At 42.6% G+C, this 12,045-nt stretch overlaps 2 long non-coding RNA genes across 22 annotated transcripts in view; both read left to right on the top strand.

Moving 5' to 3' along the window:
- LOC131492122 (uncharacterized) overlaps positions 1 to 3,455 on the top strand; it is a 76,635-nt gene extending 73,180 nt beyond the window's left edge. For all 3 annotated transcript variants that reach the window (XR_009251882.1, XR_009251883.1, XR_009251884.1), the window contains one exon: positions 3,412 to 3,455. This is a non-coding gene — a long non-coding RNA (uncharacterized LOC131492122). The remainder of the gene's footprint in view (positions 1 to 3,411) is intronic.
- Positions 3,456 to 3,791: 336 nt separating this feature from the next.
- The window catches only part of LOC131492120 (uncharacterized), an 80,033-nt gene continuing 71,779 nt past the window's right edge, over positions 3,792 to 12,045 (top strand). For 18 of the 19 annotated variants that reach the window (XR_009251880.1, XR_009251875.1, XR_009251864.1 and 15 more), the window contains exons 1-3: positions 3,792 to 3,863; positions 4,159 to 4,415; positions 7,448 to 7,644. This is a non-coding gene — a long non-coding RNA (uncharacterized LOC131492120). The remainder of the gene's footprint in view (positions 3,864 to 4,158; positions 4,416 to 7,447; positions 7,645 to 12,045) is intronic. The other variant, XR_009251868.1, reaches the window with a different exon arrangement.

Genomic DNA, 12,045 nt, shown 5'->3' with positions numbered 1-12,045 from the left:
AAACACTGTTTTGAGTCAGCTGAAGTGGTAGAAAGGGCTAGAAAGAACTGGGTTCCACTCCTGGTTCTGCTTTGTTTTAGCCTTGGAAATCCACATGATCTGTCTGAGCCTTAGTTTCTTAAACTGTAAAACAGAGAAGACAACATCAACCTTGTAGGGCTTTTAGAAGGTTAAGAGATGATGTAGATGGCACCCAGGGCAATGCCCAGCCTGTAAGAAGGATTCCCCAAGGCAGTCAGGGTGGTAGTGATGGTGCTGGTTAGCCACCAAATGGGTTCTGATCCCCACTCTGCTGCCAATGTGACTTCTTGGACCTTGGACATACCCTTAACTTTCAGCACTTGCTCTTTAAGTCTCTGGAAAGGCAGGAGCAGACTAGATGGTGCTCCAGGGCTAAGTGCCCATCATCCTGTGACAGACTAGGAATTGGGACAAGTCTGTGATAAGTAGAATGAAATGTGGGGAAAACCCCACTGATACAGGGCAAGGTGGTCTCGTCAGCAAGGGTGATGCTCCGCTGGGTGTTCCTTTTTTTCATTCCACCCCCCGCCCCCCAGAGCAGGCTGGAGGCCACCTGCAGTGAGCCCTCCTCTCTAGTCCTCCCCACCACACCTGCCTGGCTGTCCTTACCAGCAAGGGTGGCCCTGGAGAATGTCTCGGCAGGATTGGTAGACACTCCACACCATGACAGGGCCACCTGGAAGGAAAAAGGAAATTTTGGGAGGGAGGGACCTGTATTGAACCATTGGGATATTTATTTATTTATTTATTTATTTTAAAAGTTTGTTTATTTTGAGAGAGAGAGAAAGAGCGCACCAAGCAGGGGAGGGGGAAGACAGGGGGGAGGGAGAGAGAGAATCCCCAGCAGGCTCCACACTGTCAGTACAGAGCCTGATGTGTCACTCCATCTCACAAACCGTGAGATCATAACCAGAACCAAAACCAAGAGTTGGTCGCTCAACCGACTGAGCCACCCGGGCGCCCTGAACTACTGGGATATTTAAAATAACATTTCCTTTTCTTTGTTTTTCTTAATGCAAATTAATACATGGCTGATGTAGAGAGCTACAAACACAAAATAGTTTAAAGCTGTCACCATCAGCTACGTACATCCTTCCAGCCATTTACATATAAAACACAAATGACCTATAACACTACCACCCTATCTTAGACTATACTCATTCAGGTGTCCCCCCCACACACACACACACTGCCCCCACTCCTACATCATTGCTGGTTTAACTTTTGCTGATCTCTGTTAATAGCAATGCCCTGGTTATTCAACAGAGGTCTTCAAAATAGGATGCTTGCCTCTAGGGCATCTACAAAGCAATCGATCTGGGAACAGGAAGAAAAATTTTAGAATTTATCTTGATATTTTTACGTCTTCTTTTTAAAATGGCGTGTGTGTGTGTGTGTGTGTATGTGTGTGTATGTATGTGTGTATTTCAAAACATGTAAGAATATGTCTGGAGGTGGACTGTCCAGAGCTGGGATGGTGGCTCAAGGTTACCATCAGAGACTTAAAGCTCTTTCCAACTTTCCGCTCTTGTGCCTCATGTACAGGCCTTCATTCTCAGGCTCACAGCCTCATGTTTGCCAGCTGGCTGCTTATGACCGTGCTTTACAATCTACATTCCAGGCAAGAATCACAGGAAAGAATGAAGAGCAAAGGGTGTTCTCCTAGTGAGTCTTTGCTTTTCATTCAACAAAGGGTATTTTCCTTCTCGTTGGGCAAACCAAGGAGAGGTAGCAAACTGAAAATTTTCAGCTTCTCGGCCTGTGTGGCACTGGAAGTCAAGGGCATAGGGAATTGGGAATCGTCGGGGGCGTAGATAATCCATAGGGTCTGCCACAGTCCTCGCTCCAGGAAAATGCGCGTACGTGTGCAGATGTTTGTGTGTGCGTGCACACAGCTTCTCCAGGCAATTTTAGGGACAGAAGGAGACATGCCCCATAGGGCCAAACTGAGAATGAATGGAAGCTCTGCTCAGCCAAAGCCAGGGAGCATGAAAGAAGCAATAGGAGAAGGAGATAGAAAAGAGAAGAGAAAGTAAAAGTACACAAATGAGAGTGGCAGACAGGGAAAGGAGAGTGGTTGTAAGCAGCAAATATTGTAATAACAGTAAAAAAGAAATACATTGGCAAAGAGAAATAAAAAGGAAAAAGCAATACTATGATGGGGAAAAGATAAACAGTCCTTTGGGTATCTGAAGATACAGGGAGTGTACCCTCTCTGCCCCCACCAAAGGACCAGAAGTCAGCTCTCCAATGAAGAGTGGGAATGATGAAGGTGGTCATGGAGGAGGGGACCATTTAGTAAAAGTTGGGCCAAGTTCTGTTAACTTTTTAAAAATACATATATATATATATATATGTATATTAAATACATATATGTATTTATATATATGTGTTACATATATATATGTATATGTGTATTATTAGAGACAGAGCACAGGTTGGGGAGGGGCAGAGACAGAGGGAGACGCAGAATCCAAAGCAGGCTCCAGGCTCTGAGCTGTCAGTACAGAGCCCAACGTGGGTCTCGATCTCATCAACCATGAGATCATGACCTGAGCTGAAGTTGGACGCTTAACCGACTGAGCCACCCAGGCGCCCATGTTCTCTTCACTTCTATGGAACACAGAACATGCATTAGGACTTCAAAGGAGTTCTGTAGAAGGTTTGGTACCTTGGAGAGGTGAAGTCTCATGGGGAATAGTCCAGCGGGATAAGCCCAGGTCTGTAGAATGCAGCCACATGGTGTTCCATCAGGTATTGTAAATAATTTCTAGTGGAAGGAGTTCTGTAGAAGGTTTGGTACCTTGGAGAGGTGAAGTCTCATGGGGAATAGTCCAGCGGGATAAGCCCAGGTCTGTAGAATGCAGCCACATGGTGTTCCATCAGGTATTGTAAATAATTTCTAGTGGAGTTGATGGTGGCAGCTTGCAGCTAGTTGCCTGCACATTTGTGGGAACTGATCACAGTGTTCGGATTAGGTATGTTGCAGATAATGTACAATTAAGCAGTAGAATCATTAGCAGGGTCCCTGAAACCATTCCATAGGACCTAGGACAAATTCTTCCCATTTGGAAAAATCATAGACCCTCCAGTATCTTTAGACATTGTACATAGCAGAAGCAAAACATTTTTTTAACATTTATTTATTTTTGAGACAGAGAGAGACAGAGCATGAACGGGGGAGGGGCAGAGAGAGAGGGAGACACAGAACCGAAGGCAGGCTCCAGGCTCTGAGCCATCAGCCCAGACCCCGACGCGGGGCTCGAACTCACGGTCCGCGAGATTGTGACCTGAGCTGAACGCTTAACCAACTGAGCCACCCAGGCGCCCCAGAAGCAAAACATTTTTAAAAACAACACAGGTGTCTGAGCCGCATGTATTTTCCTCTAGGGAAGTTGGTGATATCAGAGGAGGACATCACTTTGGAAAATGAGGAAGGAAGGAAGGAAGGAAGGGGAATTCCTAATATTTTCAGAGGAAGAAATACCTGATTGCTGAAAACAGTCCATATCTTGAACAGTTTCCTAGAAATGCAACTGGTTAATTTTTTTTTTTTTTTTTTTTTTTTTTTTAATTTATTTTTGGGACAGAGAGAGACAGAGCATGAATGGGGGAGGGGCAGAGAGAGAGGGAGACACAGAATCGGAAACAGGCTCCAGGCTCCGAGCCATCAGCCCAGAGCCCGACGCGGGGCTCGAACTCACGGACCGCGAGATCGTGACCTGGCTGAAGTCGGACGCTTAACCGACTGCGCCACCCAGGCGCCCCAACAACTGGTTAATTTTTATAAACCATTCCATGCATCAAACAACAAGTTCTGATGCTTCCGACTGACCAAAGAGGTAAGTGGTTTAAATGAGTTGAATAGTTTTTCCAGTATCTGACTTGGAAGTCCACCTAAAGTAAATTTTTCTATGTACATGCCACCTACTACCTGTCTCTTGTTACAAGAACACAAGCCTTGGTGAATTTGGGCCCCACACTTAGGACCTCACTTAACATTAATTATCTTCTTAAAGGCCGCATTTCCCAGTACAGTCACGCCGGGGCTTAGGACTTCGATATATGAAATGTTGGGGGTGGGGCACCATTCAGTCCATTGCAATCTGTTGGTGCCTATTTAACTCTGTTTCATAGTGTCTAATAACCCCAGCATTACATATGCTCAACATCATGTGACCCTGGTTCTGCAAGAAAGAATAATCATGCTGGTCATACAGTTTAAGAAGACAAAGAAATGTGTGCTCGTTTTGGAAAACTTATCATCTTCTGCAAATCAGTAACCCCAATGGAAAAGGGGCCAAGATACAAATCAAAATTCACAGAAAGGAAAAAGTAGAAAAAGCTAACAAGAATATGAAGAGATGGTCAAACGTATTAGTTGCCAGAAAGATGTAAGTTGACAATGAGGTATCTGTTGACATGTGCCAGACTGGCAAAACCAGGATAAGGCCAGTGTTGGTGGGGATATGGGAGCATTGGGGCCCTCACACACTGCTGATGGGAATGTAAACTGGTGTAGAAATCCTGCATGGGACTCTGGTGGTAAGAGCAGATGAGGTCTATGAGTACTTCCTGACCCAGCAAATCCACTGTTGGTACATATCAAAAAGGGATTCTCATGGAGTTCCTAAGGGTCCTGTCTGAATAAGGTGACGAGGCATTTCAGCTCCCCTGGGACGATCACAGGGCACACCTGCTGTCCTGGTGAAATTACTCATAGCACCCTTGTCACCCTAAAATATGTTCACTCTGGGTATGAGGATTGCCCTCAAGGCATACTTTCGGTGTTGGGTGTTGGAGGCAACTTGGGGAGTGGATGGCAGAGTGTCCTGAGTTCATGCTCTTTAGAGAGAAGTACACACAAGATGTACTGAATGAAAAAGGAAACAGGTTTATAACAATAAAAGCAACAATGGTTGCATGCCATTAAGACTCATGCATGTAAAGCCATATGTTTTATTTTTTTATTTTATTTTTATTTTTTATTTTTTTTATTTTTTTACTTAAAAAAATTTTTTTTAAACCATATGTTTTATAAGAACACAAAGTAACAAAAGGGGTTGCATTATTGAAATGGTTGCCCAGGGGCAGATGAAGAATGTCAGGGGAAGAAAAGGGAAGGAAGGAAGGAAGGAAGGAAGGAAGGAAGGAAGGAAGGAAGGAAGGAAGGAAGGAAGGAAGGAAGGAAGGAAGGAAGGAAGAAAATGAGAGGGTTCTTCTTAGATTAAAAAATGATAACGAACCATTGAGAAGTACGATAAACTCAGACCACAGTATCTGAAATCGAAAAGACTAGAGTTCCATCAAGATAGATAAAATTGAAGAATTCTTTTAAGTATTCAGAAAGGTTACAGCTTTCTTGAGAAACTGGCATTTGTTTGCTTATTTATTCTCTTAGGCTCTAAAAAGTATTTAAGTCTGCTTAATAAGTATCTTAAATAGGACAAAATAAACAAAAATAATTGAGTGAGGAAGGCAAAACAGAGAGTCTACAGAGCTAGGAAAGATAAAGCAAAGTTAAGTGTGAGGTTAATATCTAATATTCCTACCAAAAGGTCCTATAGAGTTTCTAGAGCTGAGTCTCTGCTTTGATGTTAAAATGCCCAAAAAAGAGACGGCCGTCACATACATGATCCATAATATCTGTAATAACAGCCACCACAAAATCACTCCAAGTATTAAACAGCCCAGCTGTTTCCCATTCTGAGAGCAGAGAGAAATTTCTCCCTTGGGCTCTCATAAGGAGGGCATTGTGTAATGGAATAGCGACCTAGAAACTTCATCTCCACAGAAAGACGCATTTTGAAGCCATGTTGAATATCTCAGTGCTAATTTACTCTAACAGAGTTCGGGCTCCTTGAATTTCTGCAAAAGAACTAGGTTTCATTTCCAGGATACTTCAGAAAGTGTTCCCGTGAATGCAGTAAACCTGTGTGGCCCACAGATGTTTGGGCTCCCCCACTTGGATAATAACCACAGAGCCATAAATTTCTGGTTATTACAGCGATAGCTGACGGAAGAGAAAAGGGTTCTCTCTCCTCCCAGATTTTGCAAGTGCCCTTGCCTTTCTGCTCCTGAGTAGGGGGCAGGAGAGGAAGAGACAGTGTCTTCCTCTATCTCTTCCTGAAACAGCTTCAGCAGCAATTAAATTTTTATGAACTAAAAACCAGACATAGTAGTTACTGCAGAGGCTGCCAGACGTAAATCTACTACGTGGAAACAGATGCCACCATAAGAGTGAAACCGAGGGGCGCCTGGGTGGCGCAGTCGGTTAAGCGTCCGACTTCAGCCAGGTCACGATCTCGCGGTCCGTGAGTTCGAGCCCCGCGTCGGGCTCTGGGCTGATGGCTCGGAGCCTGGAGCCTGTTTCCGATTCTGTGTCTCCCTCTCTCTCTGCCCCTCCCCCGTTCATGCTCTGTCTCTCTCTGTCCAAAAAATAAATAAAAAACGTTGAAAAAAAAAATTATAAAAAAAAAAAAAAGAGTGAAACCGGCAAAAAGCAATGCATAATGGAAGGGTTTGGTGGCAGGCATCTATAGAAAGAATGCACTATGAGAGAACAGCTACAAATGGACATTTAGGGTGTGTAGGAGGTGGTATGGGGTGGTGGGGGGTGGTGTGGGTAGGAGAGGGAAAGAGGCAATCTAGTGTTGGGTACCTTCTGGGTTTGGAGCAAGTATAGTTCATCAGAGTGTTTGGAAGCCTAGGTGAAATAACCCCTAAGTCGTATCCAATTATATTTGATTTTTTTTAATGCTTATTTTATTTTTTTGAGAGAGAGGGAGCATGAGCAAGCAGGGGAGGGGCAGTGAGAGGGGGACAGAGGATCTGATGTGGGCTCTGTGCTGACAGCAGAGAGCCTGATGGGGACTCGAACTCAAGAACCACAAGGTCATGACCTGAGCTGAAGTTGGGCGCTTAACCGACTGAGCCACCCAGGCACCCTTCAGTTTGTTTTCATCAAGTGACCTCTGCTTATGAATTCAATTTTTAAGAGCCCCACAGAGGGAGGCATGAAAGGTTAATGCCAAAATAGCTGTAATTATTGCTTGTATGTGACCCGGCAACTCAGCTTGTCAATAGGTAGAGACTTCTTAACCCCTCGAATATTGGCTGGCTTGTGACTTGATTTGGCTGATAGAATGTGGTGGAAGTCATGACGTGCCAGCTGTTTTTAAGTTTATTTATTTATTTTGAGAAAAAGAGTGTGTGTGCTCATGTGAATAGAGAGAGAGAACCCCAAGAAGACACCATGCTGTCAATACAGAGCCAGACCCAGGGAACCAAGAGCCCGACACAACCGGCTGAGCCAACCCGGTGCCCTGTGATGTGCCTCTTCTGAGCCTAGATTCTCAAGAGGCCTTAAGTACTTTATCTCTCTCTCTCTCTCTCTTAACATTTCGCTGAATATTGCATTGCACAGCCACCATGGAAACACGGCCAGGCCAACTTGCTCAGTGATGAGAAACAAAACTCATTTACTCACACCGTCCTGGCCGATCGCCAGGCTGTGCTAGACGTATGTTACATCAGCCAGCCTGTGGCCCAAGCACCAGGTGAGCATGAGACCCTGAGCGAGCCCAGGAGAGATCAGCTGAGCTGCCCTGCGACCCTAGATATGTGAGCAAAACCAAATTCTGATGGTTTTCAGCCTCTGAGTTTGGGCATCCTTCCTCCACAGCAACCGCTAACCGACACAGGACGGCTCCCTGATAATAGCCCAATAACTAACAGAAAAATGTGTCTATTATAAATGAAAGAATCCAAACAACAATATTAGAAATGAAAAACACCCAGCACACCTTGACATTCTGGTTTGTGTTTTGGGATCTTCTAAGCCAGGGAGCATGGCAGCCCCTGAGTCTCTGAATAAGTAGACAAAATGTAGTTTCTGGACTTGGAACGTGGAGGACCAGACCCCACACGAGTGATCTTTAGACACTCCGCTTGGGATTCCCCGCATGGCTGCAAGGCGACAGCCATATGTCTCCCTTACAAATAAAGTGTCTGAAACTGAAGTTATCATGTCCCCATCTCCTTCTAGTTTACATGACAGAAGGCTGTTTTCTCTTAGAATATCTTAATTACTCCTAAATTGCTGTGCACCTGCTACTGTGAATTCTAGAACAGTTCCTTTCTTGGGGCACTGTTTTCCACTCTGCTGGTTTATGTCTCATCACCCCAGGGAAAGGAAGGAGGGATGCAGGCAGGCAAAAACACCTGTCACAAGCAAAGCCGGAAAATACCAGCTTTTAATTGGGTTCTACGGTGGTTTCTGTGGCCACTTCTGACCCCTGACATTTTCTCTTTGAGTTTTGTCATCAGTTTTATTTGGTTCGGCTTAATGTTTGCAGCAGGAAGGAGAGTCACAGCCAGACATGGCCCCTCTTTCCTGTGAATCACCAGCATCTGCTACACGGTGGCAGAGTCTCATTAGTACTGCTTCTGCTGGGCTGGCAGGTCTTTTGAGAGGAGGTACTGGCGGCTCCGGGATTCTCTAATGACTCTTGGGGAGGTGCCAGAGGAGGGTTACTGTCTTGGGGAGGCCATTGTAAAAATGTGCCTGTCTGAGTCCTGTAAGAAATGAAAGAATCCTTTCGTTTGAGCCCAGTTACCAGACTTCTTAGGATAGCTATATTAGAAAATTAGTCCAAATTAGGATTCCACTCATAAGATATCTAGTAATTTCGGACATCTTTTTTGGAAGTTAAAAATGTTCTCACACTCTTTCTCCTTTTCAGAAATTAAAGAATTTGAGCATCATGGCATAATGGTTTTTGAGATGGGGCCAGAGTGCCTGGTTTTCAGGTATACTTGGATGGCTTCCTGGCTCTGACATGTGAACTGTATGCTTTGTGGCACATTGAGTAGCTTTTCTAAGACGTCGATTCTTATCTATGCAGTGAGAATGGTATTAAATTTGCCACGAGGATTAATTTGTTTAAATGTGTATAATTCTTAGCATGCTTGGAGCATAGATGTAGATGGTAAATGAGTTCTTTTATGTTTCCTTCTTATCACCCTTCCTGACTTTTATTTTTTGCTTGTTTGCTTGATTTCTTGCTTACATACAGTAATTTTTACTCTGTAGAATAAAGGAAGAGTTTTTTGGAAAATAAGACGTTTATACGAATATCTGAAACTGTATTGTTTACCCAATAATCTCACTTAGGGGAATGTGTACTGTAACAATGGCCCCAATTATTAAAAGTACAAAGGTGTATAGTCATAAAGAGATCCCATTGTTGCTTCAAAATGTCCTTCCTGGTCATTTTCCTGTTTATTTTTCAAAAAGGGCACTTTCCTCACCCTCTCTCTCTTTTTAATCGTTTGTGCCATTTGCTACTTATTCTCATTATTGTTTCCATGCAGGCAGTAAATTCCTATCCCTTCAACAAATCGTTAAAAAATAGACCAGTATTAATTCCCCATGGGCTCAACATGAATCACTTCCTTCTAAAAAAGATTGTCAAACAGGCTTATTTCTTCAGGCTGCCGGTTTCCGGGGGAAGCAACACTGGCTTATAACCCATCTTATATGGTTACATATCTATTGGGAGATATTTCATAATAATAAACTATGCTAGTCCTTCCTAATATTTGGAATGCAATGGTCTAAGAGCACACTAAGAAAACAGTCAAGAAGGCATTGGAAGTGAAGAAAAGGGAAATCATCTTGACCAGTGAATTACTGCTTGTTCATCCCTATGCTGGGGTTGTCCAAGGTATTGCTTTTATAAAAACAAACAAAAAACCCTACCAGTAAGCATTTTAATCCCCCATTTCCTGAAAAGGAAACTGAAGCTCCAACATTTCAGATGGCTTGCCTGAACACCAATAATTTAAACAAAGGGCTGCTTGACTTGAAGATCCATGTTCTTTTGTTTTTTTTTTTTAATTAAAAAAAATATTTATTTATTTTTGAGAGAGAGAGGGAACAAGTGAGGGAGGGGCAGAGAGCAAGGGAAACACAGAATCCAAAGCAGGCTCCAGGCTCTGAGCTGTCAGCACGGAGGCCGACGTGGGGCTTGAACTCATGAACCGCGAGATCATGACCTGAAGTTGGATGCTTAACTGAGCCACCCAGGCGCCCCTAAGATCCATATTCTTCCTTCTATTCCCAGCTGCCTCCAAAGCAGTGATTCTTACATTGGCTATACATTGAACTCATTTGGAAAGCTTAAAAAAAAATAGCAATGCCCAACACAATACTGAAAAAGAGCAAAAGTGGAAAACTCATACTACCCAATGTCAAGACTTATGGTAAACTTTCAGTAATCAAGACTGTGTTCATTGGTGAAACAAGAGACACATATATCAGTGGAACAGAATAGAAAACCACAAAATAGACCCACACAGATAGAATCAAGTGACTTTGACAAAGGAGCAAAGGCGATGGAATGGATTAAAGATGAACTTTTCAACAAATGGCACTAGAAAAACTGGACGTCCATGTAACATAAAATTTAAAAAAGTGAACCTTGTCCCAGGTGTTACACTTTTATAAAAATAAACTCAAAATGGACCATAGATCTAAATGTAATATACAGAACTTTCAAACTGTTAGAATAAAACACAGGAGAAAGACTATGTGACCTTGAGTTTGATGATGAATTTGTAAGTATATGATGCAAAGCATGATTTGTTAAAGAAAAATTGAGAAAGTAGGCTTCATTAAAATTAAAAACTGTGAATGCACTGTAAAGAAAAGCTAAGGACACGCCACAGACTGGGAGGAAATATTTCCAAACACATACCTCATAAAGGTCCTCTATCCAAACTATTCAAATGACCCTTAAAACGTGACAGGAAGAAAACAATCAAATTTTTAAATGGTCAAAAGAGCCGAACAGATGCTTCACCAAAGAAGAGAAACAGATGGAAAATGATCATGTGAGAAAATACTCAACATCGTTTGTCATTAGGGGATTACAAATTACAACAATAATGAGATAACACTACACATATATTATAATGCCTGAAATTTAAAAACTGGCATCAATTGCTGATAAGGATATGGAACAAGAAAGAAGTCTCATTCACTGCTGGTGGGAGTGCAAGATAGTATAGACGCTTTGGGAGATAGTTTGGCACTTTCTTACAGAGATAGGTGTAGTCTTTATCATTTAGTGATTGAATTACCACTATTTACTGATTTGAAAACTTAAGCTACCATTTTGAAAATTTATACCTGGGGATGCCTCAGTGGCTTAGTCAGTTTAGCGTCTGACTTCAGCTCACGTCATGATCTCATGGTCCATGAGTTCGAGCCCTGCATCAGGTTCTGTGCTGACAGCTCAAAGCCTGGAGCCCACTTCAGATTCTGTGTCTCCTCTCTCTGCCCCTCCCCTGCTCGTACTCTCTCTCTCTCTCTCTCTCTCTCTCTGTCTCTCAAAAATAAGTGTAAAAAAAAAGAAAATTTATATCCATACAAAAAAACATGCATGGGAATGTTTATAGCCACTGTATTTATAATTTCCCAAACTAGAAGAAACCAAGAGGTCCCTCAGGTTAATGGGTACATCTATACAATGGAATATTATTAAAATAATAAAAGCAATGAACTATCACACCACAAAAAAAGACATGAATGAATCTTAAATGCAACTTGCTAAGTGAAGGAAGCCAGTGAAAAGGCTCCATATTATATGATTCAAATTCTATGACATTCTGGAAGAGGCAAAACTATAGAAATGACAGAAAGATCAGTGGTTTCCAGAGGATTTTTTAGGGGAAGAGGAAAGGGTTGAATAAGTGAAGCACAGAAAACTATTTAAGACAGTGGAACTATTCTGTATGATAGCTATAATGGTGGATATATGATACTATGCATTTGTCAAAACCCATAGGACTTTACAGGACAAAGAGGAAATTTTATGCAGATTTTAAAAAGTTATTTAGTAGATCAGGATCCCGGGATGAAGTGTAGAATTGTGACGGAACAATGTATTACAAATACATTGAACAGCCTCACTGAAGATACAGAGGAGAAGAGGTGCTGACCTAAGTAACCTTGGAAAT

This window comes from Neofelis nebulosa, chromosome 12 (assembly GCF_028018385.1).
Source record: "Neofelis nebulosa isolate mNeoNeb1 chromosome 12, mNeoNeb1.pri, whole genome shotgun sequence".
Lineage (NCBI taxonomy): Eukaryota > Metazoa > Chordata > Mammalia > Carnivora > Felidae > Neofelis > Neofelis nebulosa.
Note: the sequence above shows the minus strand (reverse complement) of the source record. Positions and strands in the feature narration are given on the sequence as shown.